A 26,646-nucleotide genomic window follows, 5' to 3' on the forward strand; every position below is an offset into this window, starting at 1 on the left:
TAGGAAGTGGAATACTGACATGGCTTGCACAATAGGCGGTATGCTGGTTGGATAACTAATAGCTGGCATCGGATCTGGCTCCAACTGATGACATAAGTCCACTATTGTTTGCCTATTCAGACAGTAGAGCAGTATGATGTGTCATTCTTTCATGGTCTGAAGATCTGGCAGTGGACAGTAGACAGGAGGTTGTCAAAGACTCTCTCTTTGGGGGTACCTATGCATGAGAAGACATGATTTTTAACATTAGTCAGTGTGTCCACAGCAACATACAAGATGTATGTCAATGAAATCATGTGACAAAGCATTTCTGGTTGGAAAGACATGGCACCCAGCTCACATCACACCTGCAAATAACACAAGGGTCACATGTGCTCCCCATGGTTTACCACAAATGTGTCCGCAACATAGATGTGGACCAAACTCAAAAATTTGCAACACATTGTCTGCTCAAAATGTGACTGTTAATGTGACTGTTAATCCAGGCTGTCAAAATGACCGTCAGCAGTGGTGGACTGTGCCCCACTGTTAAATGCCATCATTGCTCTGCAACATACTACAATGGTGTTTGAGTAGTAGGAGCTACATGACAAGACAGGATGAGGATGTTTGTGAGGTTGAAAATCCTTTTTTTGCACGTGAAATATAGTTACAAAAGCCCAAAACAGCATTTCAGGCTGCCAAAATGGAGGATGCCTGATCTACTCCACTGGACATAAGGAGCTGCCGGCATCCGCCTGTGGAAGTCGTCATGGCGGTAGGCAGTTGCACCCGCGGCAGAGAGAGCCATAGACTAACATTGTTGTCAGTGGTGGTCGCAGGCCAATGGCTGTGTCCCTGGGTGTTGACCACTGCATACATGACAGACATGACCGTCATGTTCTGCAGATTCACTCACTTGACGCTTTACACTGCTACCAGCAATACCTACATGACCTGAGCTGCTGTGTGCCACCTCTGGGAGCAGCCATGCTATGTGCTGCAGGTGATAGGGCCCCTGCCTTCTCACCAGAGGAGGTGGAGAGCCTACTGTCTGAGATCCCACCCCTGGAGGAACAGCTCTATGGCTCACCAGAGTAACTCATGTGCACAATTTTTTCTTTACTTCTCCATCCTTTCCCTCCTCACAGGCTAGAATGTGCCCTTGTGTGCCAGTTAGGCTTCTTGTGTGCCTGTAGTTGCAGTCTGGGTGGCCTCAATGGCATGTAGAATGTGCAGGTATTGGGGGGCAGTACCATATGTTAAGTTCAGCCACATTGTGTTGTGTGAGGTTTTTGGGGTCCTAGATCACCCTTGTGTTGGATGCACACAACTAGGTAAGGAGGCTTTACTGAAATCCACTGACATCTCTTTCCTCATGATCGTTGTAAATCTCAGACAAAATGTATGTGCATGACAGCATGAGCTGTGTATGCTGTTGTATGAGTCATTTGAGAGTCATGTGAGCAATGTGTAGAGTGCCACAGACATTACAAACCACATCTGAACTTGCTAAACTGTTGTGTATAAGGCATATCATGTGTCACTCCGCCCTTCAGGTTGCCAAATACACCATATCCCAAATAGCTGTTGGATACATGGTGTACTGCCATGCATAGAAGTGATGGGAATGGAGTGTCATGAAGGTTAGGTCTGATCAGCTTACAGAGACCAGGGCCTGCCGGATGTATCTCCCAGTATGGGACCTAGTCTAGGCTGTTATAGAGTCACTGTGTCAATCCAACTGTGGCACTGTGTCCACTGCCTGTACTCCAGCAGATCCTCTAATGTGGCCAATATGATGGTCTGGTAGCAAAACCCGCCCTGAATGCCTCGTTACTATGACTGCATTAGGAATGGATACAGAAGTAAATCATTAATCCATTTCGTATGTGCTTTTAGCATCATTGTCAAAGTGTGTCTCAGAGTTATGACAAGTGCCTTACTCCCACAGCTCTGTTATCACCTTCAAACAGGTCATATTTGTCCTGTACAGGTGTATTGCATTACTGACAGTCCCACAGTGCAGACAATTGCCCTCATTATGACATTGGCGTAAAATCCCACTTACCTTCACGCTGACTGCTGCCAACATACCACCGCTGCAGTGGATATCCGTTCACCATGTTATGACACACACACACCAATCCGTCACTATTCAGCCACAAACACTATTCCGCCACACTAAAGGTCAGTGATAAACTGGAGGTATCAAAACCCACACTGTTACGCCAACAGAACAACCCCCATAACATTATGACCCACGAATCACCACTGCGGGCATTCAATGGTGGCAAACCATTGGCGGTACATACTGCTGCACTTAAAATACACACACACAAGCAAAACAGAAACACATTGGACAATTCAAACTACACACACCTGACACCCATACACACACTACACCCACACATCCACAACACTATAAAACACACACACACACTACCCACCAATCCACAACGCTATAAAACACACACACACACTACCCACAACCTTTTACAACTACAAACAATTGCCACAAGATAGACACCACGACCACAGACAAGACCAGAGCCACACACCACCATCACCTATACACCACCTACTCACTTTACGACACACACCCCAACACATCACCTTACATACCCTCACCCTCACTACTCACACAACACCCATGGCACCACAAAGACACCCTCGGAACTCTGAGGAGGAGCTAAGGGTCATGGTGGAGGAAATCATCAGGGTAGAGCCACAGCTATTTGGAGCACAGGTGCAGCAGATATCCATTGTTAGGAAGATGGAACTATGGCGGAGGATCGTGGACAGGGTCAACGCCGTGAGACAGCACCCCAGAACAAGGGATGACATCAGGAAGAGGTGGAACAACCTAAGGGGGAAGGTACTTTCCATTCCAGCAAGACACCAACTCGCTGTACAGAGGACTGGCGGTGGACATCCACCTCCTCCCCCACAACTAACAACATGGGAGGAGCAAGTCTTGTCAGTCATGCATCCTGAGGGCCTGACTGGAGTAGGAGGAGGCCTGGACTCTGGTAAGTCAACTTTCAACAATTATCACCCTCCTACCTGCATGCCATCACATACCGCCACCCTCACCCTCACTCACATCACTCCACCACTTCCCATACACCCAACCATTAGATCTCACTCATCCCAATGCCAACCCCTGCATGCCATACCAATGCATGGACACCACTCACAGACCTGCATGGACACCTATCACTAAAGCATGCACACTAGAGAGAATCAGCTAGCTCACCACATACCAACTCACACAAGTTAAAGCTGCCAGGGCAAATACAACCAAAGAGGGCAACCCACCCATGCACAATATGTTGCACCCAGAAACAATAACACTGCATTTACATCCCCACCGGTATCCCAGCCAACGTCAGTGGAGAAGAGGTGCCATCAATTTCCAGTCCTCCCACAGAGGAGGACCACAGTGATGACAGCAACTCTAGTCGCCTGGATCTGGATGACCAACCTGGTCCATCAGAGACCTCTGGACAGTCGGTTACCCAGGCACAGTCACACACCACCACAGAGCCTCCCTCCCTAGGAAACACCACCACAGCACCCACCCAGCGTTCCCATCCCTCTGTCCCCAAGACACATCAATCAGCAGTGTTCCACCACTACAGGGACCCCAGGTCACACCTCGCACCCAAGAAAATCAGGGACCAGGGGTCAGTGGCAGTGGGCACATGGTTCAGGGACAGAGGCACAGGACAACAGGGACACTGGGAGGAGTGCTGTGCGCCAGGGGGAGGACAGGTCCAGGGAGCCGACTCTCCAGGAGGCACTCACCAAGATCTTGGGAGCACACCAACATTCCCAGGATATGCTGGGCCAGTTCCAGGACAACGTGCAGGAGAACAGGTGGCTGCAGGAGGGACAGTACCAGGGGATCAGGGAGGACTTGAAGGCCATTAACACCACCCTCGTCTCCATTGCAGGGGTGCTGGCAGGCATGGCCAACATTATGAGGGAGGCAGTCTCACAACAGCAGGCCTCTGCCACTAGCCACACTACTGAAATGCTTTCCACCTCTGCTGTCGCTAGTGGACAGGAGGCCCCACCACAGGATGAACAGGCCACCAGCACCCCTCCCCCTGCAGAAAGAGAACCACCCCACAAACTTTCCCTACAATCCAGGCAGAAGCCAGAGACTATTGCCAAGACCCCCACCAGCAAATTAGACTCTCCTGATTGTCACCCTTGTGTCCCACTCTCTCACGCTGTCCACCTTGAACTTCTATTGCTCCCCTTCCTATGTCCCCTTGGACAATGCACCTGTGCTACAAATAGACTGGAACAATACCTTAGACTTTCCCCCCAATATCATCCCAGCCCATTGCACTTACCCCTTTTCTTCTTAGCACTTCAACAAACATACTTTGAAAAAGTATGGAGTATGTGAAATGATTGAAGTATGTATTCGGTTAACCATGTTCAAACATTGCAAATCAACTGTACAGTAATGTTCACATAGGATAGACCTGTAGTTGGCTGCAGTGAACACACCAGAAGCGATGGTGGGGAACCAACATCTGCAAAAAGAGTTGCCAAAGGGTACAGTGAGTGGGCATAGAAGAGGGAAATAACAGCCTGCCATTGACAATGTGAAACAAAATAATGACAATGAAATTTGAAGTTACACTGTCTTATCTGTGTCTCATTGGAAGTATTGTTGAATCACTGCAGTTCTGTTGTCTTCATCCTCTGCCTCCTCATCTTCACTATCCACAGGCTCCACTGCTGCCACATGGCCATCTCCAGCCTCCTCTTCCTGCAAAAACGGCATATGGCGTCTCAAGGCAAGGTTATGCAACATGCCACGATTATCCGGCAGACCTTCTTGGGTGAGTAGCACAGGGATCCACCTGTTAGATGGAGGCACCGAAACCTGGCCTTCAGGAGGCCAAAGGTGCGTTCAATTATCCTTTTTCTTCGCACATGTGCCTCATTGTAACGTTCCTCTGCCCTTGTCTTGGGATTCCTCACAGGGGTCAGTAGCCATGATAGGTTTGGGTAACCAGAGTCATATACAAATATTGAGGGACAACATTTAGCCACACACTATGCCATATGGCCCACACCATACCCATACACCAACATCCACTGGGTGGGAACCAGGGCTCACCAATTAGCCACACCAGGTGCTTCTGTACGTGGGCCATCACATTTGGGTTGCTGGTATTCCTCAGGATAAAGGCATCATGCACTGACCCAGGATACTTAGCATTGACATGGGAGATGTACTGGTCCACCAGGCACAACATCTCGACATTCATTGAGTGAAAACTCTTTTTATTTCTGAACACCTGTTCATATTGCTGGGGAGGAACAAATTCAATATGTGTGCCATCAATTGCCCCAATGATGTTGGGAACATGTCCCATTGCATAGAAGTCAGACTTCACTGTGGCCAAATCCTCCACCTGGGGGAAAACAATGTAGCTGCACATGTGTTTAATCAGGGTAGCCAGCAGTCTTGTCAGCACTATTGAGAACATTGGCTGTGACATTCCTGCTGCCAAGTCCACTGTCACTTGGAAAGAACCAGTTGCCAAAAAAAGGAGCACAGATAGGACTAGCACAAGAGGGGGGATCCCAGTGGGGTGGTGCCTGTCCTCCATTGTTGCCAAGTCCACCAGGGGTCTGTACACGGGGGTATGTCTCCATCTCCTATTCATGCGCAGAGGTAGCAATCTATGGGGCAAAAGAGTGAGGAGCTGGTCACAAACTGTACATCGTAGTCACAACAGTACAATGCATGATGTTAATTTGAAATGTATAAGTGGCATTTGTCCTGTATGTACAGTTGTGAACTGTGACACAGTTATAATCCAGGGTCTGCCACCCCACCCTGAAATGGCGTCCGCCTGTCCTGTATGGAGGGATTGGTGGAAGTGAGGTAATTCTGCTGATGTTGTGCGCCGTTGCAGGAGGTGGTCAGGAACCGCTGTGCAACGCCTCATTGGATAATATTGGGCCCTATGGGGTACAGTGGCCAATGGTGATGTACGCTGGTGGTGACGGTTATGCACCGCCGTGGACATGACTGCCATTTTCTATCTGATCACTCACTTGCTACCTGACCTTCAACAGGAGATGACCTACACTGCATGTGCTGCTGTGACCTGTGTCTGGAACCTACCATGGTGCATGTGACTGGGGAAAGGGCCCTTGCCTTCACCTCTGCAGAATTGTAGAGACTGGTGGATGGGGTCCTACCCCAGTACGGACTGCTGTATGGGCCTCCAGACCAACAGGTGAGTACACTGTGGGCACGATGCATGTGGAATGAATGCATGGAGTGGTGTGTGTGAAGGCCTTGCATAAGGGGGTGGGTGGATGTCCCCTGGGCGGCGTGCAGCTTGTGTGCTGGGCCATTTCTGTGCAAATGGGGATGGGAAGGGGTATGGTGGGCCATGAGTGTAACAGGCAGGATGGTCTGAATAATACCTTTCCCTGTGTGTATTTCTCTGCAGGTCAGCGCCCATCAAAAGAAGGGTATATGGCGGAGTATCCACTGTTGGAAAGGGTGGGAGGACCTGAGACACTGGGCACAGAAGACGGCAGAGGCCCAGATGGAGATGGCCTCCGAGGAAGGGGTGCCCGTCGAACCCTGACCCCCCCGATTGCCTGCATACTGGCGGTGGCCAATCCAGAGCTGGATGGGCACTTGAGGGCATCACAGCAGCCACAAGGGGGTGAGTACAGTGCCCACCATTAATACTTACACCTGGTGGGGTGGTACCCGAGTGGGGGATGTGTGTCTGTGGGTGCCCCTAGGCCAGGACTGACACTGCAGAGTAGCTCCCATGTTGGGCAGGGTTCTGATGTGATATTCCTTCTACATAGTTTGTAGGCATCCACTATTGGGCAGGGCTGTGTGGGTCCCAGGTATGCTGAAGTTGGCGGTATGTGTCCCTCCCCATTCCCTGGTGACTAGCATTGTTACTGGTAGTGCCATGCATAGTGCGTAGGCCTGTTCCCTGTGTGTAAGTGTGCCTTGTACGCCAACTGTGGTGTTGGTGCAGCCATTGACCATGTGTATCCCCCCCTTTTTGTTTTGTCATCCTGTCCTTATGTGCATTAGCATCATCTGGCAGAGGAGCAGATGCACCAGCGACGGAGGGAGCTGCATCCCACAGGACCCAGGAGGCAGAGTCCACCAACGGTGAGGGCACTAGTGAGACGGAGGGTGAGGGGAGCACCATGGCAGAGACAGGAGGGGACAGTTTGGACACAGATACCTCCTCTGATGGAAGCTCCCTGGTGGTGGCGGACACCTCTGTGACCACCCCAGCTACAGGTACAGCCACCACCCCCTGTACCAGCACCGTCCTCCCAGCAGCCCCTCAGTCAGTTGCCTGTGCTCACTCACCCAGGAGGGTGGGCATCTCCTTCGCCCCAGGCAACTCAGACCCTGCCCCAGTGAGCCATGTTGCCATGAGTGAGGAGGCTATTGACCTCCTGAGATCCATCTCTGTTGGGCAGTCAACCATTGTGAATGCCATCCAGGGGCTGGCAGCCCAAATGCAACAGACCAATCCATTTTTGGAGGGCATTCAAACTGGCTTGGCAGCCCAACAGTGATCGATCCAGGCTCTGGCCGCCTCTCTGATGGCAGCCATTGTCCCTGTTTACACCCTCCCCCTCTAACTTACTCTTCACAGTCCCATTCCCCTCAACCCCAACCTATCCCAAGCACAAGGCCAGACCAGCATGCACACAAGACAACACACAAGAGTGGTACAGGCAAACACAAGCACCACACTTCATCCCACAGGCACTCACACAAACACCATCCAGATGCAGACATACCAACAGCCACTGCCTCCACAGTGTCCCCCTCCTCCCCCTCCACCTCCATCCCAGTTGCATCTACACTCACACTTGCATGCACTACATCCTCATCCACTTCCGCCATCACAAGCACACCTATCAGAACACACACCTCACTGGCAGACACCACCCGAACAACCATGCACACATCCCCTGTGTCTTCTCCCACTGTGTCTGTGTCTCCCCCCAAGGTACACAAACTCAAGCACTCAGACACCCAACAGCCATCCACCTCACAACAGCATCCTGCCCATGCACCTGCACCCAAACACAGCAGACACCTCCCACAACCACTCCCTCTTCCTCCACTCCCAAACCTTCTCCCTCTTCCCACCCCAATGTCCCTAAGAAGTTTTTCCTCTCCACCATTGACCTCTTCCCTACCCTCCCCCCCTTCACGTCTGGCCAGCGTGGGTAAAACCCAGGCAAGCACCTCAGCCACCCAGGCCATGGGCCCAATAGTGTCCACCCCAACTCGTAGTGGTAAAGGATCCAGGGCACCTGGGAGCGTCATAGAAAGGGTGCCTACCCCAAGTGCTGTCCGGAAGGGCAAGGAGCCATCCACAGCTGCTGCACCGAAGGGCAACGAGCCATCCCCAGCTGCTGCAAGGAAGGGCAAGGAGCCATCCCCAGCTACTGCAAGAAAGGGCAAGGAGCCATCCCCAGCTGCTGCCATGAAGGGCAAGGAGCCATCCCCAGCTGCTGCCAGGAAGGGCAAGGGGCCTGCACCAGCTGCTGCCAGTAAGGGCAAGGGGCCTGCACCAACAGGCAGGAAGGAGAAGGGGCCTGGTGCAGGGACTCAATCGGAGCCCCCACCACCAACCATGGTTTTGCAGCCGTCCGAGGCTGCAGGGGATGAGCTGGCACCTCCCCCCTAATCACTAGCAGCTCCCCCACCACAAGCAGTGGGCAGCTGTCTGAGGCTGCAGGGGATGGGCTGGAGCTTCACCCCACAACCAGCAGGAGCAGCAACACCACTCCCACCATTGAGCAGCCATCACCACCGGTGGACATTCTGTAGACCTGCCTCCATGGGCTGTTTTGCAGCCTGCCCCCTGCAAATCCTGTGGGTATCTCTCCCAGCTGAGAGACTGTGACCTTGCACTCCCCAAGATCTGCATCACGGGGCACGACGCCCCATCCAGAACCAGTGGGGAAGAAGACCCACTCCCCCCATCCTCACCAGGATGAAGTTCACAGGGCATGATTCCCCCTCCAGAACCAGTGGGGAAGACACCCGCTCACCCCATTCTCCCCAGGATGAAGATCACAGGGCACAATGCCCCCTCCAGAACCAGTGGGGAAGACACCCACTCACCCCATCTGTAGTGGGTACCAAAGGTACTTACACCTTGTGCCAGGTCCAGTTATACCTTATTAGTAGAATAGAGGTGTTTCTAGCAGCATAGGCTGATAGAAGGTAGCTATGGCAAAGCAGCTTAGGATGAAGGTAGCTATGGCAAAGCAGCTTAGGATGAACTAGGAGACATGCAAAGCTCAATACACAGAGTTACTAAAAATAAAGGTACTTTATTTTTATGACAATATGCCACAAGTATCTCAGTGAGTACCCTCAGTAAGAAGGTAAGTAATATACACAAGTTATATGTACACAAACCACAAATAGATAAGTAAGAGTCAGAAAAGTAATGCAAACAGTGTAGAATTACAATAGGTTGCAATAGTCAAGCATAGGTCTAGGGGCAACACAAACCATATACTCCAAAAGTGGAATGCGAATCACAAATGGACCACAGACCTATTGGAGATTGTAGAGGGTCGCTGGGACTGTAAGTAAACCATCAGGGTGTCCAAGATACCCCACCCCAAGACCCTGAAAAGTAGGAGTAAAGTACACCTACTACCCCAAAAGAGCACAATAGTCGTGATAGGGGGATTCTGCAAGAACAACAAACACCAGCAGTGCACTGAAAACGGATTCCTGGACCTGAGGACCTGCAAAGCAGGGGGACCAAGTCCAATAGCCGCGACAGTGTCGAGAGGGGGCAGGCGCCCAGGAAATGCCAGCTGAAGGTGCAAGGAAGCTGCCACCAGTTGGAGGAAGCTTGGAGTTCTGCAAGAAAGAAGAGGACTAGGAACTTCTCCTTTGGAAGACGGATGTCCCACGTTGCGATGAAGCTTGCAGATGTGTTTCCACGCAGAAAGACTGCAAACAAGCCTTGCTAGCTGCAAGGGACACGGTAGAGGTTTTTGGGTGCTGCAGGGGCCCAGGAGGGACCAGAATGTTGCCACTTGAAGGAGAAGACAGAGGGGGCGCTCAGCAACTCAGAGAGCCCTCACAGAAGCAGGCAGCACCCGCAGAAGTACCCCAACAGGCACTTAGAAGTAAAATGAACCGGAGTCCACATGAAGTCACAAAAGGGAGTCCGGCGATGCCGGAGGACAACTCAGAAGTTTGTGCACTGCAGGACAGAGTGCTGGGGACCCAGGCTTGGCTGTGCACAAAGGAAATCCTGGAAGAGTGAACAGGAGCCGAAGCAGCTGCAAATCACGAGGTACACAGCTTTGCATCTATCGTGGGGAGGCAAGGACTTAACTCCACCAAACTTGGACTGAAGCGTCACTGGACTGTGGGAGTCACTTGGACAGAGTTGCTGTGTTCCAGGGACCACGCTCTTCAGGATAAGAGGGGACCCTGAGGACCAGTGTTGCAGTCTTTTGGTGCTTGCGTTAGCAGGGGGAAGATTCCGTTGACCCATGGGAGATTTCTTCTTGGCTTCTGGTGCAGGGTGAAGGCAGGTGACCCCCAGAGCATGCACAACCAGGAAACAGTTGAGAAAGCCAGCAGGGTGAGGCGCTACAATGTTGCTGGTAGTCGTCTTGCTACTTTGTTGCGAGTTTGCAGGCGTCCTGGAGCAGTCAGCGGTCGATCCTTGGTAGAAGTCGAAGAGGGAGATGCAGAGGAACTCTGGTGAGCTCTTGCATTCATTATCTGAAGAATTCCCCAGAGGAAAGACCCTAAATAGCCAGAAAAGGAGGTTTGGCTACCAAGAAAGGAGGATTGGCTACCAAGAGAGGTAAGAGCCTATCAGAGGGGGTCTCTGACGTCACATGCTGGCACTGGTCACTCAGAGCAGTCCAGTGTGCCCCCAACACCTCTGTTTCCAAGATGGCAGAGGTCTGGGACACACTGGAGGAGCTCTAGGCACCTCCCCGTGAGGTACTGGTCAGAGGAGTGGTCACTCCCCTTTCCTTTGTCCAGTTTCACGCCAGAGCAGGGCTGGGGGATCCCTGAACCGGTGTAGACTGGCTTATGTAGAGATGGGCACCATCTGTGCCCATCAAAGCATTTCCAGAGGCTGGGGGAGGCTACTCCTCCCCAGCCCTTCACACCTATTTCCAAAGGGAGAGGATGTAACACCCTCTCTCAGAGGAAATCCTTTGTTCTGCTTTCCTGGGCCAGGGCTGCCTGGACCCCAGGAGGGCAGAAACCTGTCCGAGGGGTTGGCAGCAGCTGCAGCTGCAGTGGAAACCCCGGAAAGGCAGTTTGGCAGTACCCGGGTTCTGTGCTAGAGACCCGGGAGATCATGGAATTGTCCCCCCAATACCAGAATGGTACGGGGTGACAATTCCATGATCTTTGACATGTTACATGGCCATGTTCGGAGTTACCATTGTGGCGCTATACATAGGTAGTGACCTATGTATAGTGCACGCGTGTAATGGTGTCCCCGCACTCACAAAGTCCGGGGAATTTGCCTTGAACGATGTGGGGCCACCTTGGCTAGTGCCTGGGTGCCCACACACTAAGGGGGTCATCCTGACCCTGGCGGCCGGTGGCCGCCAGGGCCACCGACCACGGGAGCACCGCCAACAGGCTGGCGGTGCTCCCACGAGCATTCTGACCGCGGCGGTTCAGCCGCGGTCAGAAGCGGCAAGTCGGCGGGCTCCCGCCGACTTACCGCTGCTCGGGGGAATCCTTCATGGCGGCGGAGCGCGCTCCGCCGCCATGAGGATTCTGACCCCCCCTACCGCCATCCTGTTCATGGCGGGAAAGCCGCCATGAACAGGATGGCGGTAGGGGGGGTCGCGGGGCCCCTGGGGGCCCCTGCCGTGGGGGCCCCCGTAAGAGGGCCCCGCAAAGTATTTCAGTGTCTGCCTTGCAGACACTGAAATACGCGACGGGTGCCACTGCACCCGTCGCACCTTCCCACTCCGCCGGCTCGATTACGAGCCGGCATCCTCGTGGGAAGGGAGTTTTTCCCTGGGCTGGCGGGCGGTCTTTTGGAGACCGCCCGCCAGCCCAGGGAAAAACTCATAATACCCTCCGCGGTCTTCTGACCGCGGAGCGGTATAATGGGGGCGGAATTCTGGCGGGCGGCCTCCGCCGCCCGCCAGAATCAGAATCACCCCCTAAGTAACTTGGCACCCAACCTACACCAGGTGAAGGTTAGACATATAGGTGACTTTTAACCTACTTATGCGCAGTGAAAAATGGCTGTGAAATAACATGGATGTTATTTCACACAGGCTGCAGTGGCAGGCCTGTGTAAGAATTGTCTGAGCTCCCTATGGGTGGCAAAAGAAATGCTGAGGCCCATAGGGATCTCCTTGAACCCCAATACCCTGGGTACCTCAGTACCATATACAAGGTAATTATATGGGTGTACCAGTGTGCCAATGAGAATTGGTAAATTTAGTCACTAGCCTGCAGTGACAAATTTAGAAAGCAGAGAGAGCATAAACACTGAGGTTCTGGTTAGCAGAGCCTCAGTGATACAGTTAGGCACCACACAGGGAACACATACAGGGCACATACTATGAGCACTCGGGTCCTGCCTGGCAGGATCCCAGTGACACAAGGGCTAAAACAACATACATACAGTGAAATATGGGGGTAACATGTCAGGCAAGATGGTACTTTCCTACAGCATCCTCCCCAGGATGAAGATCACAGGGCACAATGCCTCCTCCAGAACCAGTAGGGAAGACACCCACTCCTCCCATCCTCAGATAGAATGAAGATCACAGGGCACGAGGCCCCCTACAGAACCAGTGGGAACGTCACTCACCTGAGAGACTGTGGCCTTGCACTCCCCAGGACAGAGCACAGGGCATGTTGCCCCCTCCAGAGCCAGTGAGCAAGTCACCCACTTGAGAGACTGTGGTATTGCACTCCCCAGGACCGAGCAAAGGGCATGTTGCCTCCTCCAGGACCAGTGGTGTTGTTCCATCTGCCGGCTGAGGTACCCCCCATTGAGTGTGTGTGTCACTCTCTTTTTCCTCCCCCCCTCCCTTGTGTGCTAGGCGGCTGTACTCACCGTGGTTGTCTTCACCGTTGTTGGTGTTCGTGGTGGAGCAGGACGTAGAAGATCATTGGAAAAATCTGCAGCTCGGGCTCCATGGCGGCGTGGTTCTTCCCTGTGTCTCCTATGGTGAGTCCTTTCCCTTCTGTGCAGTGTTTCCGCCAGGCTTTTGATGTCATTGGTACTGCCCCAGAAAAGGTGGTAGATTGGGTTGTCATAATACAGTGGGCAGAACATTGACTTCTGCCTAGCTGTAGGCGGCTACCACCATGGTGCCTGTTGCTTCCGACCTGGCGGTCGGTGTGGTAATGTGGCTGTCTATCTGAGCTCTTTCCGCCATGGTCATAATTTGGCGGTAGTTATCACCAGCCTGTTGGCGGTATTACTGCCACTTTTTCACCCACCGCCAGGGTTGTAATGAGCGCCAATGTGTTGATTCCTGGGAGGCCAAGATGAGTGACTCAGTAACTTATTCACATAGCAGAAACTGTACAATGCATGCCTTTGTTTGTTGGATGCCATCTGTAGGATAGATACACATGTCCAAAGGAGTATTCTGTGACACAGGTACATACCACAGAACCCCATCCCCTGAAGTGGCATGCATCTGCCGTTCCACATGTCTACAAATGGACAAGGAAACACTTTCTGTAACCACAATGGCAGCCCCTTGATTGTTACTCATGTGTAATGTTGACGTTTGTACTCTGGCAGTTGCATGTAGGGACTGCATGCAGTGAGTCATTCTCACAGAGTGTGAATATGTTAGCCAATTCATGCCTGAGGAGTTTATCCTTCAAAATCCACATAGGTGTGTAATGTTTCATTGTGGCTCACATCAGAGTACAGGTTGGTAGATCTGGGGCTACCTGATGTCTGTGTGGAATTGCATTTTACATTGTCTCCATTATCAGGCCTACTAGGCCCTGTGATACTCAGTGATAACAAGGCCTGTTTGTTGAACAGCTCATGACTTAGCTTAACTTTGTTTTCTGTTCTCTTCTGTTTGCTCAAAACACATTATGATGCAAGGTTTGCTATCAAGACAGCCCTCATGAAATATCATTGCACGCTAGCTGAAGCAATATAAATGAAGAAATCTACTATCCTGTGTACAAATCGTCTCTGTTAGATGGAAAGTTTAATCTTGCGATGTGAGGCATGTAAACCATATTCTGTAACTTCCTTGCTGTACTGTACATTACCTTATTTGGTGCGATATAAAGGATTAACAGTAATACTTTGTGAAATATCTGAAAAATGATCACATGCTAATGTTGAGAATTAATGAGATGCATGAATATGCCTTGTGGTTTGTAGAAATAGAAGATCATATATGACTTCCTGAATTTGAACTGCTTGGACTAGGCCTCACAAGCCACAGTTCCATTGCAAGTTATAAATTGTCTTTTTCTATACTCTAAAGACTGGCTGGTCTTTGGTTTTGTTCCTGATCTGAAGAAGGCTTCAGCACCTTGGTGGAGAATGCGGGGCTGCTTGGATTGACGGTCTTCCCTGCCTGGCTCCCAGCTGTTTGGGGGGCCTATGTCTTTCACCGCTGTGCTCGAGAGTGGCCCTCCCTTGAAGGGGAGCCAGTGCTCTGGTGAGTATTTGTCAACTGCTGATTGAGTCTTGTTTTGCCTATGTGCATTGGCTGTATCTACATATGCGGGAAGTAGAGTGGTAATGGATGAGTTTGATTACATGGACTCTGTTCTTGTTTTGTTTTTCACTATCTCCCTCCCCTGAGTTGTATCTTCTTTCTGGTTTTCTTTCTTCTCTGCCTTCGGTGGCATGCCCGTCGCGCCACCCATGCTTCAGTGGCTACTTGTGATTTTGCAATGGTGCCACACGTCTGCCACCTGTTGGATTCTGGGATTCTCTGCTAATTTGCTGCTCTTCCTCTTCACATATTGTTTACTATCACCTTTCTTCTGGGGTTAATCGTGGTGTTTCTCTGTGTTTATTTTAAGAGCGAGCGGTGCTCTGCGGGTGATATGTGTAGCCGGCAGGGTTGTGCTTTGGGTGTGGTCAACCAGGGGGGTTGTCCCTGGTCACAGCCAGAGCTGTGCCAGTACTGTCCTCAGCCACTAGGGCTGGGGCAGCAGTCTTGGTGGACAGCCGGTGGGGCTGTCCAGGGTCCCAGCCGGAGGGGCTATGATGGCAGCGTCCTCAGCCAGAGGGGCTGCAGAGAAAGATCTGGCCAGAGAGGAGGTAGGGGTGTGCCCCAGTTTAGCAGGCAAGTGGTGCTCTGCTACTTTGCCCCCCACCACCTCCCACCGGGTCCTTTCGGCCCCTGTCTTCCAAATGCCCACACACCGAGGGGGGGCCCTCTGGTGTGTTCCCGAGGACCCATCTGGGCCCCGGAAACAAGGGGGGAGTGGTGGCAAGGGAGGATAATCTTGATTTCAGGATCCGTTTCATTATTGCTTGTTGTCTATACATTTCATGTTTCTTTGAATACCACCTGTAGATTTTGTGTAACAGTGGAGTGTCTGAAATAGTGCATTTTGTATGATAATGAATGGCCGCTGAGATCGTATGCCTATAGATCAGATGTTTGTATGTTTCTGGTATGGATCCTATTGTTGACTTTTATGGTATATCAACATAATAAGGAAACTGACAGTACTAGGCTGCTATTCTTACCAGGACATTGTTTTCTTTCCATTATTGTTATTTTGACACACACAGGCTGCAATGCCGCCCGACGATAAGCCATCTGCAATTGACACATTTTTTCAAATTACCATCATATGTACCAACTGCTTCATCACTGCGCTCATACTATGGCTACTATTTAGCACACAGTGATGTTAGGCACACCCAGTGCAAAGGGTAGGGAGCACTGACATATTTCAGGGACAGTTCCCCGCTTTTTGTATTGTACCGGTATGAATGCGTGTGAAGAGTTTACTACCTGTCTCCTTATCTGTCTGCTGCCAGCCTTGGATTAGGTGGGCTTCAATTCCATACAGCTGCACCCCGCCTCGGGCAGGAACGCAAGGGTGTGGAAGCTTTTACTCTCTTTCCCTCTCATCTTTCCTTTTGGCTGCATAAGGACGTGGGTAAAACAGCACCTTTGGCCTCTACCTATTTACGGTGAACAAGTATCAAGTGCAATGTAGCAAAATTGAAGTGCGCTCTATGCTTTTCTAATGGCATATGCTGCTGGCAGGTGAGTGTCTGATTGCTTGAAGTATCCACTGTCTGCTCACTCATGTTTGATTGGGAATAAGCGGCAGAGACAGCCTGTCGACACCCTTTTTGTTTCCCCACGCTAAGTACAGCTGGATTGTCTGCGTAGCATAACAAGGGAAAGTTACTGACCCGCTATGGGTAACCCTCTTAGCAAAGGGGATCTGGATACCAGTCAGTCTTTACCGCCTAGGGATTGTCTGGTGCACCTGGTCACCGTTAGACAAGGATTCAAGATTTTTTGATAAAGAGATTTTATTAAATTTTGCATAAAACAATTATGAATACAGTACAACATGATGCCAACGGGCATCAAAACAGTAATGGTCAAGTCCTCGGTCCCTGCCCCTTTTATTACTAAATGTTGCTCACCATCCACTCTTAAAGGCCCGCTACATCCTCCCACTTCCCCCATATCTTCTTATGTTTGTGTAAGCAACCTCTAGCCTCGTACACAAGTTTCTCCCGCTGCGCACACCAATCCACTCCCCGTCTCCACTTAGCCAGTGCCGGAGCCACCTTGGCCTTCCAATCTGCCATTATGTCCCTTTTGGCCACTATACACGCCACCCCTAAGAAGGACCGATCTGCTCTTCGTAGCTCTGTATCTCCCATGACCCCGAGAAGGAGGGGCAGTGGCGACCTCTTTACCTCCTCCTGTAGGACCTCAGATATCTCTTGCACCACCTTTTCCCAATAGGCCATTGTAATCGGGCATGTCCATACCATGTGGTAGAAATCCGCTGTATGATACCTGCAGCGGGGGCATTCCGCTGTGGGGCGGAGGCCTGCTTTATGTAACATGGCGGGTGTGAGGTATGCGGCATGTAGGAAATAGGATTGTTTTAAACGGAAGCATGTGGCCATTGTTAGGGAGCGTGGGGCCATTAGTGCTTCTGTCCAGTCCGCTTCCTCCATGGATCCCACCCAACTCTCCCACCTTTGGCGAAGCTCTCTCAGGGGTCCCCCAGTGGCGGTGATTAAGGTGCGATAAATCTGAGAAACCCCTCCCCTTCCCAGGTCTCCCATCAGTGCCTTGGCTTCCATGGGGCTGTGCTCGGGTATGGTGTCTCCTGTCTGCAGGTGAACTAGTAGGGCATGGCGTAATTGGAGATATCGGTGGAACTGTGTTTTGTTTAAGGAATATTGTTTCTGGAGGTCTTGAAAAGATCGTTTATGTGTCCCTCTCCAAATATCTCCCAGCGTCGAGATCCCTATGGTGTCCCATTTCTGAAAGCCCTCCAGACCTGCCACATGTATCAGCTGCTTCCCATGCCATAGCGGGGTTTGTTGGGTTAGACGTCCCCACCACCCCGTCACTTTCTGGGCTGCACGCCATCCCAGAAGTACCACTTTGGTCACATCTGGAGTATCCCGGGGTATCGGGCTCCCGTAGAGTATGTCAAGGATCCGTGGGTAGCCCATTGTCTGTAATTCTAGTTGGTATGCGGGGTCTGTCCATCCACCTCCCATCCAGTCATTGATTATAAGTGTGTGCATCGCTAGATAATAGTATTGAATTTTCGACATGCCCAGTCCACCCTCATATACATCCCTCTGACAGGTTTTAAGCGACAATCTTGTACGTGAGCCACTCCATATGAATTGGCGTGCTAAAGAGTCCATCTCCTTGAACCATCTCACGGGGATGGGGTGTGGGAAATTCTGCAGGAGGTATAAGAGCCTGGGGAGAATCATCATCTTGTACAGCGCTATTCTACCCAGTAAATTCAAGGGGAGGGCCTTCCAGCGCAGAAGGTCGATTTTGATTTTCTTTGAAAGCGGCGTGACATTGAGTTCCCACGCTAGCTCGGGGAGAAGTGAGATATGTATCCCGAGGTATTTAAAGCTGTTTCTCCGTACAGGGATATTCCGTTGCCAATCTATACAGTCGTGCGAGCGATGAAGGGGGATCAGTAAAGATTTGGCTGGGTTCAGGGTCAGCCCTGAGGCTTCCGCGAAAAGTCTAAGGATCTCTAGGACGCGTGGGCCGCTTTTGGATGGGTTGGAGATATACAGGAGCACATCATCTGCGTACAAAGCCACTCTGTCTTCCGAACCAGAGGGCCAGTGCCAGCCCTCGATCAGTGGGTCGCTTCTCATTAGTATCGCCAGTGGCTCTATCACTAGTGCGAAGAGCAGGGGAGATAACGGGCATCCCTGTCGAGTCCCACGGCCAATGGGGATTGGGTCGGAGACTACTCCATTCACCCTGATTCGAGCCGTCGGGTTAGAGTATAGGAGTTTCACCAATCCCCGGAATTTAGGTCCGAGCCCGTTTTTATATAGGACCTGATTGAGGTAGGACCAATCTACCGTATCAAAGGCCTTTTCGAAGTCGAGTAAAAGCAGTGCCAATTGCATATGCAATAGCGCTTTGCGGTGCGCCAAAGCAAGATGTAATCGTCTGATGCAGTGCCTTGCGCTACGAGTGGGCATAAAACCACACTGGTCAGGGTGCACCAGCGTGGGCATTACCTCCTTCAGTCTGGAAGCAAGGATCGAAGAGAGCACCTTGACTTCCACATTTAGGAGCGAGATAGGCCGGTACGCTGAACATTGTCGTGATGGGGGTTGGGTTTTGGGGATTACCACAATAGTGGCTTGATCAATCTCTGTTGGGAAGCGGCCTTGATTCTCCGCTTCTTCGTACATGTTGAGCAGATGGGGACCCAGAATATCGCTGCATTTACTATAAAATTCCGCTGGAAAGCCGTCGGGCCTGGTGTTTTGCCTGATGCCAGTCCCGATATTGCGTTGCAGACTTCTACAAGACCGATGGCCTCGTCCAGTCTGTCTCTCACCTCTGGGGTTACCCCGGGAAGGGTAATCTCATTTAGTAGGGGGGACTCTCTCTCAACAGCAGGGCGTGGGTGCCTGGCGTATAGACGGGCGTAGTAGGAGGCGAAGCTATGTGCGATTTCCACTGCTGTTTTGACAAGAGTACCCGAGTCATCTAAGATCTCCGGTATAATTCTGTTAGCCATGGGGCGGGTGGCCAGCCAATGCAGTAGCTTCCCGTTTTTATCCCCCCATCCATAAATTCGGCCTGCTGAGGCTCTCCACATGTGCTTGGCCGAATCTAGCATTATATGTTTAATATCTTCTCTTACCCTGGTCAGTTTCCTCATGTTCGAGGCCGATGCCAAGTTTTTATGTTGGCATTCGATTCTCCGGGCCTTGTTCTCTAGCTCGGTGATCTGGGAGTTTTGATCCCGTTCACGGGACCGAAGAATGCTTCTGGCATGTCCTCTAATAGTGGCCTTGCAGGCAGCCCATAACATTCCTGGGGACCGAACTGAGCCCTCATTTAATTCGAAATATTGGTCGAGGTGCAACCTGATCTCTTGGGTGTACTCTGTATCTTGTAAGTGCCACGCGTTCAAGCGCCACATAGGCCGTCCGGTAAGGTCTGCTCTACCCAGTCGGATCCGTATTGGTGCATGAGTGGAGACCCCCCGTGGAAGAATCTCTGCCCCTGCGACTTTTAAGAAATCTAGGGCGGGCATGAACACCAGGTCTATTCTGGATTGCGTCTGGTGGGCTGCCGAAGTATGTGTGTATTGGCGTTCTCTGGGATGCCAGGTGCGCCACACCTCACACAAGCTGAGGCTCTCCGCCCAACTACTTAGGGCTGAGGCCCGCTTGGATCTATTTATGGTAGTTTCCCCAGAAATGTCCAGCTTTGGGTCAAGGACCGCGTTGAAGTCACCTCCCAGTAGGGTAGTTCCTTGGGGTAATCCTGAGGTTACTCGGTGGAGCGAAAGTAGGAAGGAGTCAAGATTTGCCGGGGGCGCATAGGCGCACACCAAGTTTAGCGGTTGTCCGTGAAGAGTCCCCGTGACCACCATGAATCTACCTTGTGAGTCAGATTGCGTGGAAGTGATTACCATAGGCAAAGATCGGTGGAGCAGAATGGCCACTCCTCTAGAGCCTCTGGAAAACCCTGCATGGTATACCCTATCGTATCCTCCTCTCGTAAGCATAGGGCATCTGGACCCAAGAAGATGGGTCTCTTGCAGGAGAACTACTGAGGGGCAATACCTGCGGAGGGTGTTAAATACTGCCGATCTTTTGATCTTGTCTAACAGGCCGTTTACATTCCAGGAGAGGACCTGGGTTACTGAGGGCCAAGCGTGAGGTGTGCCGATGTTGGGCATGTTTGGATGTGTGGGTGCAGGCCCAGGGATGACCATTTCGGACGTGACCGTGACATTTTAAATCTACAAACCAGGCTAACTAATTTGTCGCCTCTTAAACCTAACTTAAACTTCCCCTCCCCCGTAAACTCCCCCCCTCCCCATTCTCCCCTCCCCCGGAAGCATCTGTCGCCCATGTACCCAACCAAAACCAGACAGCCAGTAAAACTGTCATTGGAGTGGAGTGATGGACCCCTCCTTTTTTTCGGATCAATTGCAATTAGCAGTCACAAATCAAGCGTTCAACACCATACTCTAGGAAGTCTCCGGAGCTATCAATGTTAATCTCGCTAGGGGTCGCCCGAGAGGATCAAGCGAAGCCCGAATCCCCCTACGTCTCGCGCAGGGGTCCCACACCTTCCGTCAGCCGAGTACCGGAGACTGACTCAATCGCCCATCCTCGGCGGGTCGGGACGGTGTTCGAGACACCGGAAGAACCTCAGTGTTAGATTCGGCATGAGGACCAGAGTCCCGAGCTGTTTCATCCTCCGCAGGAGCGATCGAGTCTTTCTGTCTGCCTCTCCGGGATCTGGTGCGCCGCCTGCTCCTCCGGGGCTCCTCTGATGGTGAGGGCCCAACATGTGGGGTTCTTCCAGTGGTCCCGGGGGGACCCTTTCGGGCTCCGATGCCCTCCTCTGTCAGCCAGTCCCAAGCTTCCTCAGGAGAATCAAAAAAGTAGGCTTTCCCAGCCATGAGGACTTTGAGGTGTGCGGGGAAAAGGAGCATGTACGAGAGCTGCATTGCCCTTAGTTTTTGCTTAACATGTTCGTACGACCTACGGCGGGTTTGGACTTCTCTGGTGTAGTCCGGGAAAATTAGGATTTTGTGGTTTTCCCACTGCGTACCCTCTTGCCGCCTCGCTTCCCTGAGGATATTGTCTCTGTCCTTAAAGTTAAGGAATCGTGTGATCATCGGGCGCCTCGGGCCGCCCGGGGGTGGGCGAGGTGCGAGCGCCCTGTGGGCTCTTTCAATTGCAAACAAGGGCGAGAGGGATTGGTCAGGCATCCAAGATTTGATCCACGTCTCCAGGAATTCGGCGGCCTTGTCATCCTCTATGCCCTCCGGGAAACCTATGAAGCATAGGTTGTTGCGCCTGGCCCGGTTTTCCGCATCTTCTGCACGGCGGTGAAGCTCGCCGGTTCGGGATTGTAGCTGGGCTACTTTGGCTTTGAGGTCAGACAAATCGTTTTCGGTTTGGGAGACTCTGGTTTCCACTTCCGTAATTCGGGTTACTGCATTTCTGAGGTCCTGTCTGATGAGGCCCATGTCCACTCGCACCTCACCAATTTTTGTTTCCACGGCTATCTGCGATGATTGAATAGCTTGGAGAATGGCACTCACCCCGTCCGGGGCCGAACCCCCACCAGCCACTTCTCCCCCTCCTCGTTGGCCCGTCGTAGTCGTGAACTGGTCGATTTTTTGTTGGGAGGGCGGAGGTTGTTTGTTCGTTTTATCTTTTCCCATCGTGGCACTTGAGGCGGGTGTCAGGTGGGCCACACCTTCCTTAATGCGGTTTCAAGCCTGAGAATTTAGTGCGTTGTTAAGTACCTTGGACTGTGGGGGGGTGCTCGCTGTGTCTGATCACATAAGGACGGCCGGCGATGGCACCGTTGGCCCCTTCTTTTCAGGTCCCTTTCTCACTCTCTCCACCAGTTGGAGGGGACCCGTCTGAGTCCCAGACCCAGGCCTCTCCACCTTAAGGGCTCTGCACCTCCACTGTAGGCCCCGCGCCGTCACGACCTCGCTCTCAATCTCTCGAGTCGTTCCGACCAGGGTCTAAGGTCAACCAAGCATGACCCGGAACCCAGGATATCCACTTGCCCCAAGGTGTTGTCCTCCACTGCTCGGCTCACAGTCTAGATTCTGCCGCAGTCCAGCTCGCGCTCCACCCGGGCCCGGGCCCGAGAGAGGCCGGAACCAAGCCCCCAGGCCCCCGAGCCCCCTCTTGTTGCTGCAGGGATGGGGGGGTGGGGGTGTCACCGCTCGTCTTCTCCTTCCACCCCCTCCCGGTCTCCGATTCACTTCTTTGCCCCCCCGGGGCGCCACTCGGATCTCCGGGCGGGACCTGATCCCCAGCACGCCTCCAGATTTAAATTCCCTCTAGTAGGGGGATCTCGGGGGCCAGGGCCTCTGCCACGCCCCCAGTGCGGCACCGCAAGCCGCTCGGGCGGCCAGAGAGGGCCTCCAGTCTCCCGGGCCGCACCCGCGCCTCGTGCGCCGGCGCGGCGCCGCTCACCCGGTGTCCTCCTCCTCGACAAGGGGGGGGCCTGTCGGCACTCCAGCAGCAGGGATCCACCGTCGGGGCGTGCCCCAGCTCTCACCAGGCCTCTCGCCGCCCCTCAACCTGCAGCAATCGTCTCCCAAGCCCACCCCAGATCCGCCGGGTGCATCTCGCAGCGGCCGCCATCTTGAACTCCTCTTTATGGGATCAGCCGAGCCGCCGGCTTTTCACCAAATCGCCCCAGCAGACTTCTCCACGGGCCCCCGGGACACCGGGGAGCCATGCACAGCGTTTTTTGCTCCCTTGGACCGCGAAGGATTCAAGATTACTGTCCCTTGACAAGTGGCATAGGTTGATGGACAAGAAACCAGACTTGCAGTTCCCTAAGACTGGCACCTATGATATGAATAAGTTGTCCTATTTATGACAGACTTTGATTCTTCAAGGGAGGAAAATTCAACCTCATGAATGGGATGCATTCTGGATGTGGGATGCTGTGCTGTGTGACTTGCGTGTAACTAGTTGTGAAGGAGAAAGTGCATAAGGAATTGCTGGAACTGAAAAAGGGATTTTATTCAGAGAGAAAAAGGGAAAGAAAAAAATGGAAGGATGGAGAGAACAAACACTTGAAGTAGTGGGGACATTCCCATCTCTTCTTGTGGTAGGTGCACAACCACAGGAACAAGGTGTACAAGGGTAAGAGGGAGAAGACCAGTTTATAGAAGACATACTAATGGGGGGAATAGGAAACACAAATAACCCATATGCCCCAGTCAAGAAAGACACCCCGGAGCACTCAGTGACATGAACTCAACCCTCTCAGCTATCCTCAGCCGAGAAGGTGGCTTGTCGTGCCTTGGCACAGTGCCTGGTAAAAGAGTAAACAGACAGAATGGAACTTGAGAAAGTAAAGGATGCCCTGTTGCTGAAAGAAATAAAAGGGGAAGTAGCTCACGCTGCTGGAAAAGTCAGCATCACTCATTTACAAAAAGAATGTGAGGGAAAGGGGGGACAGTGCTTTAGATGCCGACGGAGTGTGGCAAAGGGTTTGGGAAACATGCATTTATGCACATCACACACAGCACAACATAAATATGCTGACCGAGGCCCTTTAGGACACCACCGCTGCGGCAGGTAACAGGAGGGAAAGAATTTCACAGCCCCGTCCGAAAGGACCATCCCCCACACCAAGCCACGCAACTCTCCTGTGGCACAAAAAAAATGCTCCTCAAGGCAGACAGTGGCAAGTGGTGCACATTATTAACAGATTTGGTTGACAAACGGATGACACTGGCAGATGTAAATGAGAATTATAGCAGACCATACAGGGAGGAAATATAGTAATATTAGCATGCGCTGATCTGATGGCCCAACATCCCCAAATGCACCGCAGCTACACCCAGCACACCAAGAGTGCAGCCCCCCTACCACAGACATATGCCTAGGACACATCCCAGCACAGTTTCACAGACAGCGAACTGTACTCTTGGGACAATGCTAAATTAACAGAAAAATTGCAATATGTCATACAGAAGTTACAAAGGTGGAAAGAATTAATGGAGAGCATAACAACAGCACAGGTTATTAATGACTTACAGACAGGCACCTACCTGGCACTGACAGATGTAGCATGGACCATGCCCCTGAGAGATATCCACAGTATCATCAGGGGAGGATGATCCCATGACACACTGTTCATGGACCTTGGCCCTGCTCCGATTTAATGTCATTCACTAAAGACTTTCCAAAACTTAGGGAGGAACCTACAAGTGGTACACAGAATTGAATAGAAAAATGGCAATGGGAGGATTGCTATGGAGAGGCCTCGACACTTTGTTCAATATAATAGTACCAAGGGACCTGTGAGAGGACTGCAAGAAAGTAATGAACCGGCCAACAGATCAACCACCAAAGGGAAAAGGTGAGTACCGGGAGAAGAGGTACATAAAGGCAAAAGTGCCTGAAGACAAAGTAGACTGGTCTAAAATAAGGAATACAAAGCAGGAGAAGAATGAAAGCGTGAATAGCTATTATGACCGTCTTTTGCAAGTTTAACAACAGAGAAGTCGGATAAAAAATCCACTTGAGGAGGTGATGCCAGCATTTGTCACCACATTTGTATATGGGCTACTGCAGCCCATCCAGGTGGATTTACAGCCATCTTTTGGTGGTTGGCAGCAGGAGCCCATCAACAAGATACTGGCTGTAGCCAGATACTGCGCAGACTACCAAACACATTTGCAGAAGGCAGAGTAGGAAAAAACAATAAGATAAAAAATTAAGTTGATGACGGCGCAGGGGAAGTTCTATAGTGGTGGACGGGGCAGAGGTTGGGGTAGAGGACGTGGAAGTGGACAACATGAGAGAGCATACTCTCAACCTCCTCCAGGCACAACATACTTCCACTGCAAACAGCAAGGGCACTGAAAAGCAAACTGCCTCCTCTTAGGTAGGGGGAGTAGGGGTAGGCGACAACAAAGGCAACAACAAAATATGCCACCCCCACCTTACACTGATGATGTATTTGATGCCACTACTAATGCTACCCAGTCCCATCAGGATAGATCACAGGCTCCCCAGCCTCTGCCACCACCACAGAGAGTTGGCAGACACTGGCCTAGGGTGGAGAATGGTTTTTCCCCACCTTCAGAAATATCCTCTATGGGACTGGTAATATGAGTGGACCAGGAGGGCCCATATGTGGATGGCACTGTACTGAACAAGACTGCCCCCTTTGTGGTGGACACAGGGGCGACAAGGTCAATGCTGAAGGCATCAGACATACCAGATGCACCCCTGCCAGGAACACAAATAACAACTATGGGCATGACAGGACAACCCATTGATAAATACTTAATAAAGTCTCAGAAGTTCGTGGTTGGCCCCATTGCTGTAAACTACCAATGTATCTTCAGCAGATATTGCCCTGTAAATCTGATGGGAAGGGATCTCCTATGCAAGTTGCAGTGCACCAATAGCTGCTCACCCGAAGGGGTAAACCTAGAATGCCAAACCAAAGGAATAATGGTACAGGCATTCATGAGATGTGGCCCCCAAGGGAAAGTACAAGGCATTCCACCAGAGCTGCAGGACTCCGTCCCTCGTGAGGTCTGAGCATAAGGAGCAAATGATGTAGGACGGATACTGGACTACCACCCAGTACGGGTAACATTATGGCCTGGGGCACCACTACTGCAACTACCACAATAAAAGATTTCAAAGGAGGAGGAGGAAGGCATAACACCAGTGATACTGGATCTGTTGGAGCAAGGGGTGCTAAGGGAGATATGGGACAGCCCCTATAACACACCAATTCTCCCGGTGAAGAAGGGAGCTAAGGTGCCCGATAGAGCCCTAGCGTAAAGATTTACACAAGACCTCCATGAACTGGACAAGGTGGTGGTCCCTTAATTTCCAGTGGTCCCAAATCCAGCCACCATCTCAATAACAGCTACCCACTTCTCAGTCCTGGACCTTAGCAAAGCATTCTTCTCCGTGCCCCTCCATAGGGATCCCCAGTATCTTTTTTAGTTCCAATTCCCATGTAGCTGGTTAACATGGGAAAGAACTCCTCAGGGCTATTGCGATTCCATTTCAATATTTTCTAATGCCCTACAAAAAGACCTAGCATCCCCCCAGCTACCCGGAGGTTGCACCCTAGTACAGTATATTGATGACCTACTGCTGGTCAATGACGGCATGTATTGAGGACACCGCAGCACTCCTATGTCAGCTATTGAGAAAAGACCACAAAGTGTCCCCCAAGAAACTGCAGTTCTGTCAGGAAAAAGTAAGATACTTAGGCCATGAACTCTCTCAAGGGACATGGAAGTTACTACCAGATAGATTAGCAGTCCTAACACAATATCTCAGACCACACACACAGAGGGAGGTGAAAGCCTTTCTGGGAGTAGCAGGTTACTGC

The sequence above is a fragment of the Pleurodeles waltl genome, chromosome 1_2 (assembly GCF_031143425.1).
Source record: "Pleurodeles waltl isolate 20211129_DDA chromosome 1_2, aPleWal1.hap1.20221129, whole genome shotgun sequence".
NCBI classification, from domain to species: domain Eukaryota; kingdom Metazoa; phylum Chordata; class Amphibia; order Caudata; family Salamandridae; genus Pleurodeles; species Pleurodeles waltl.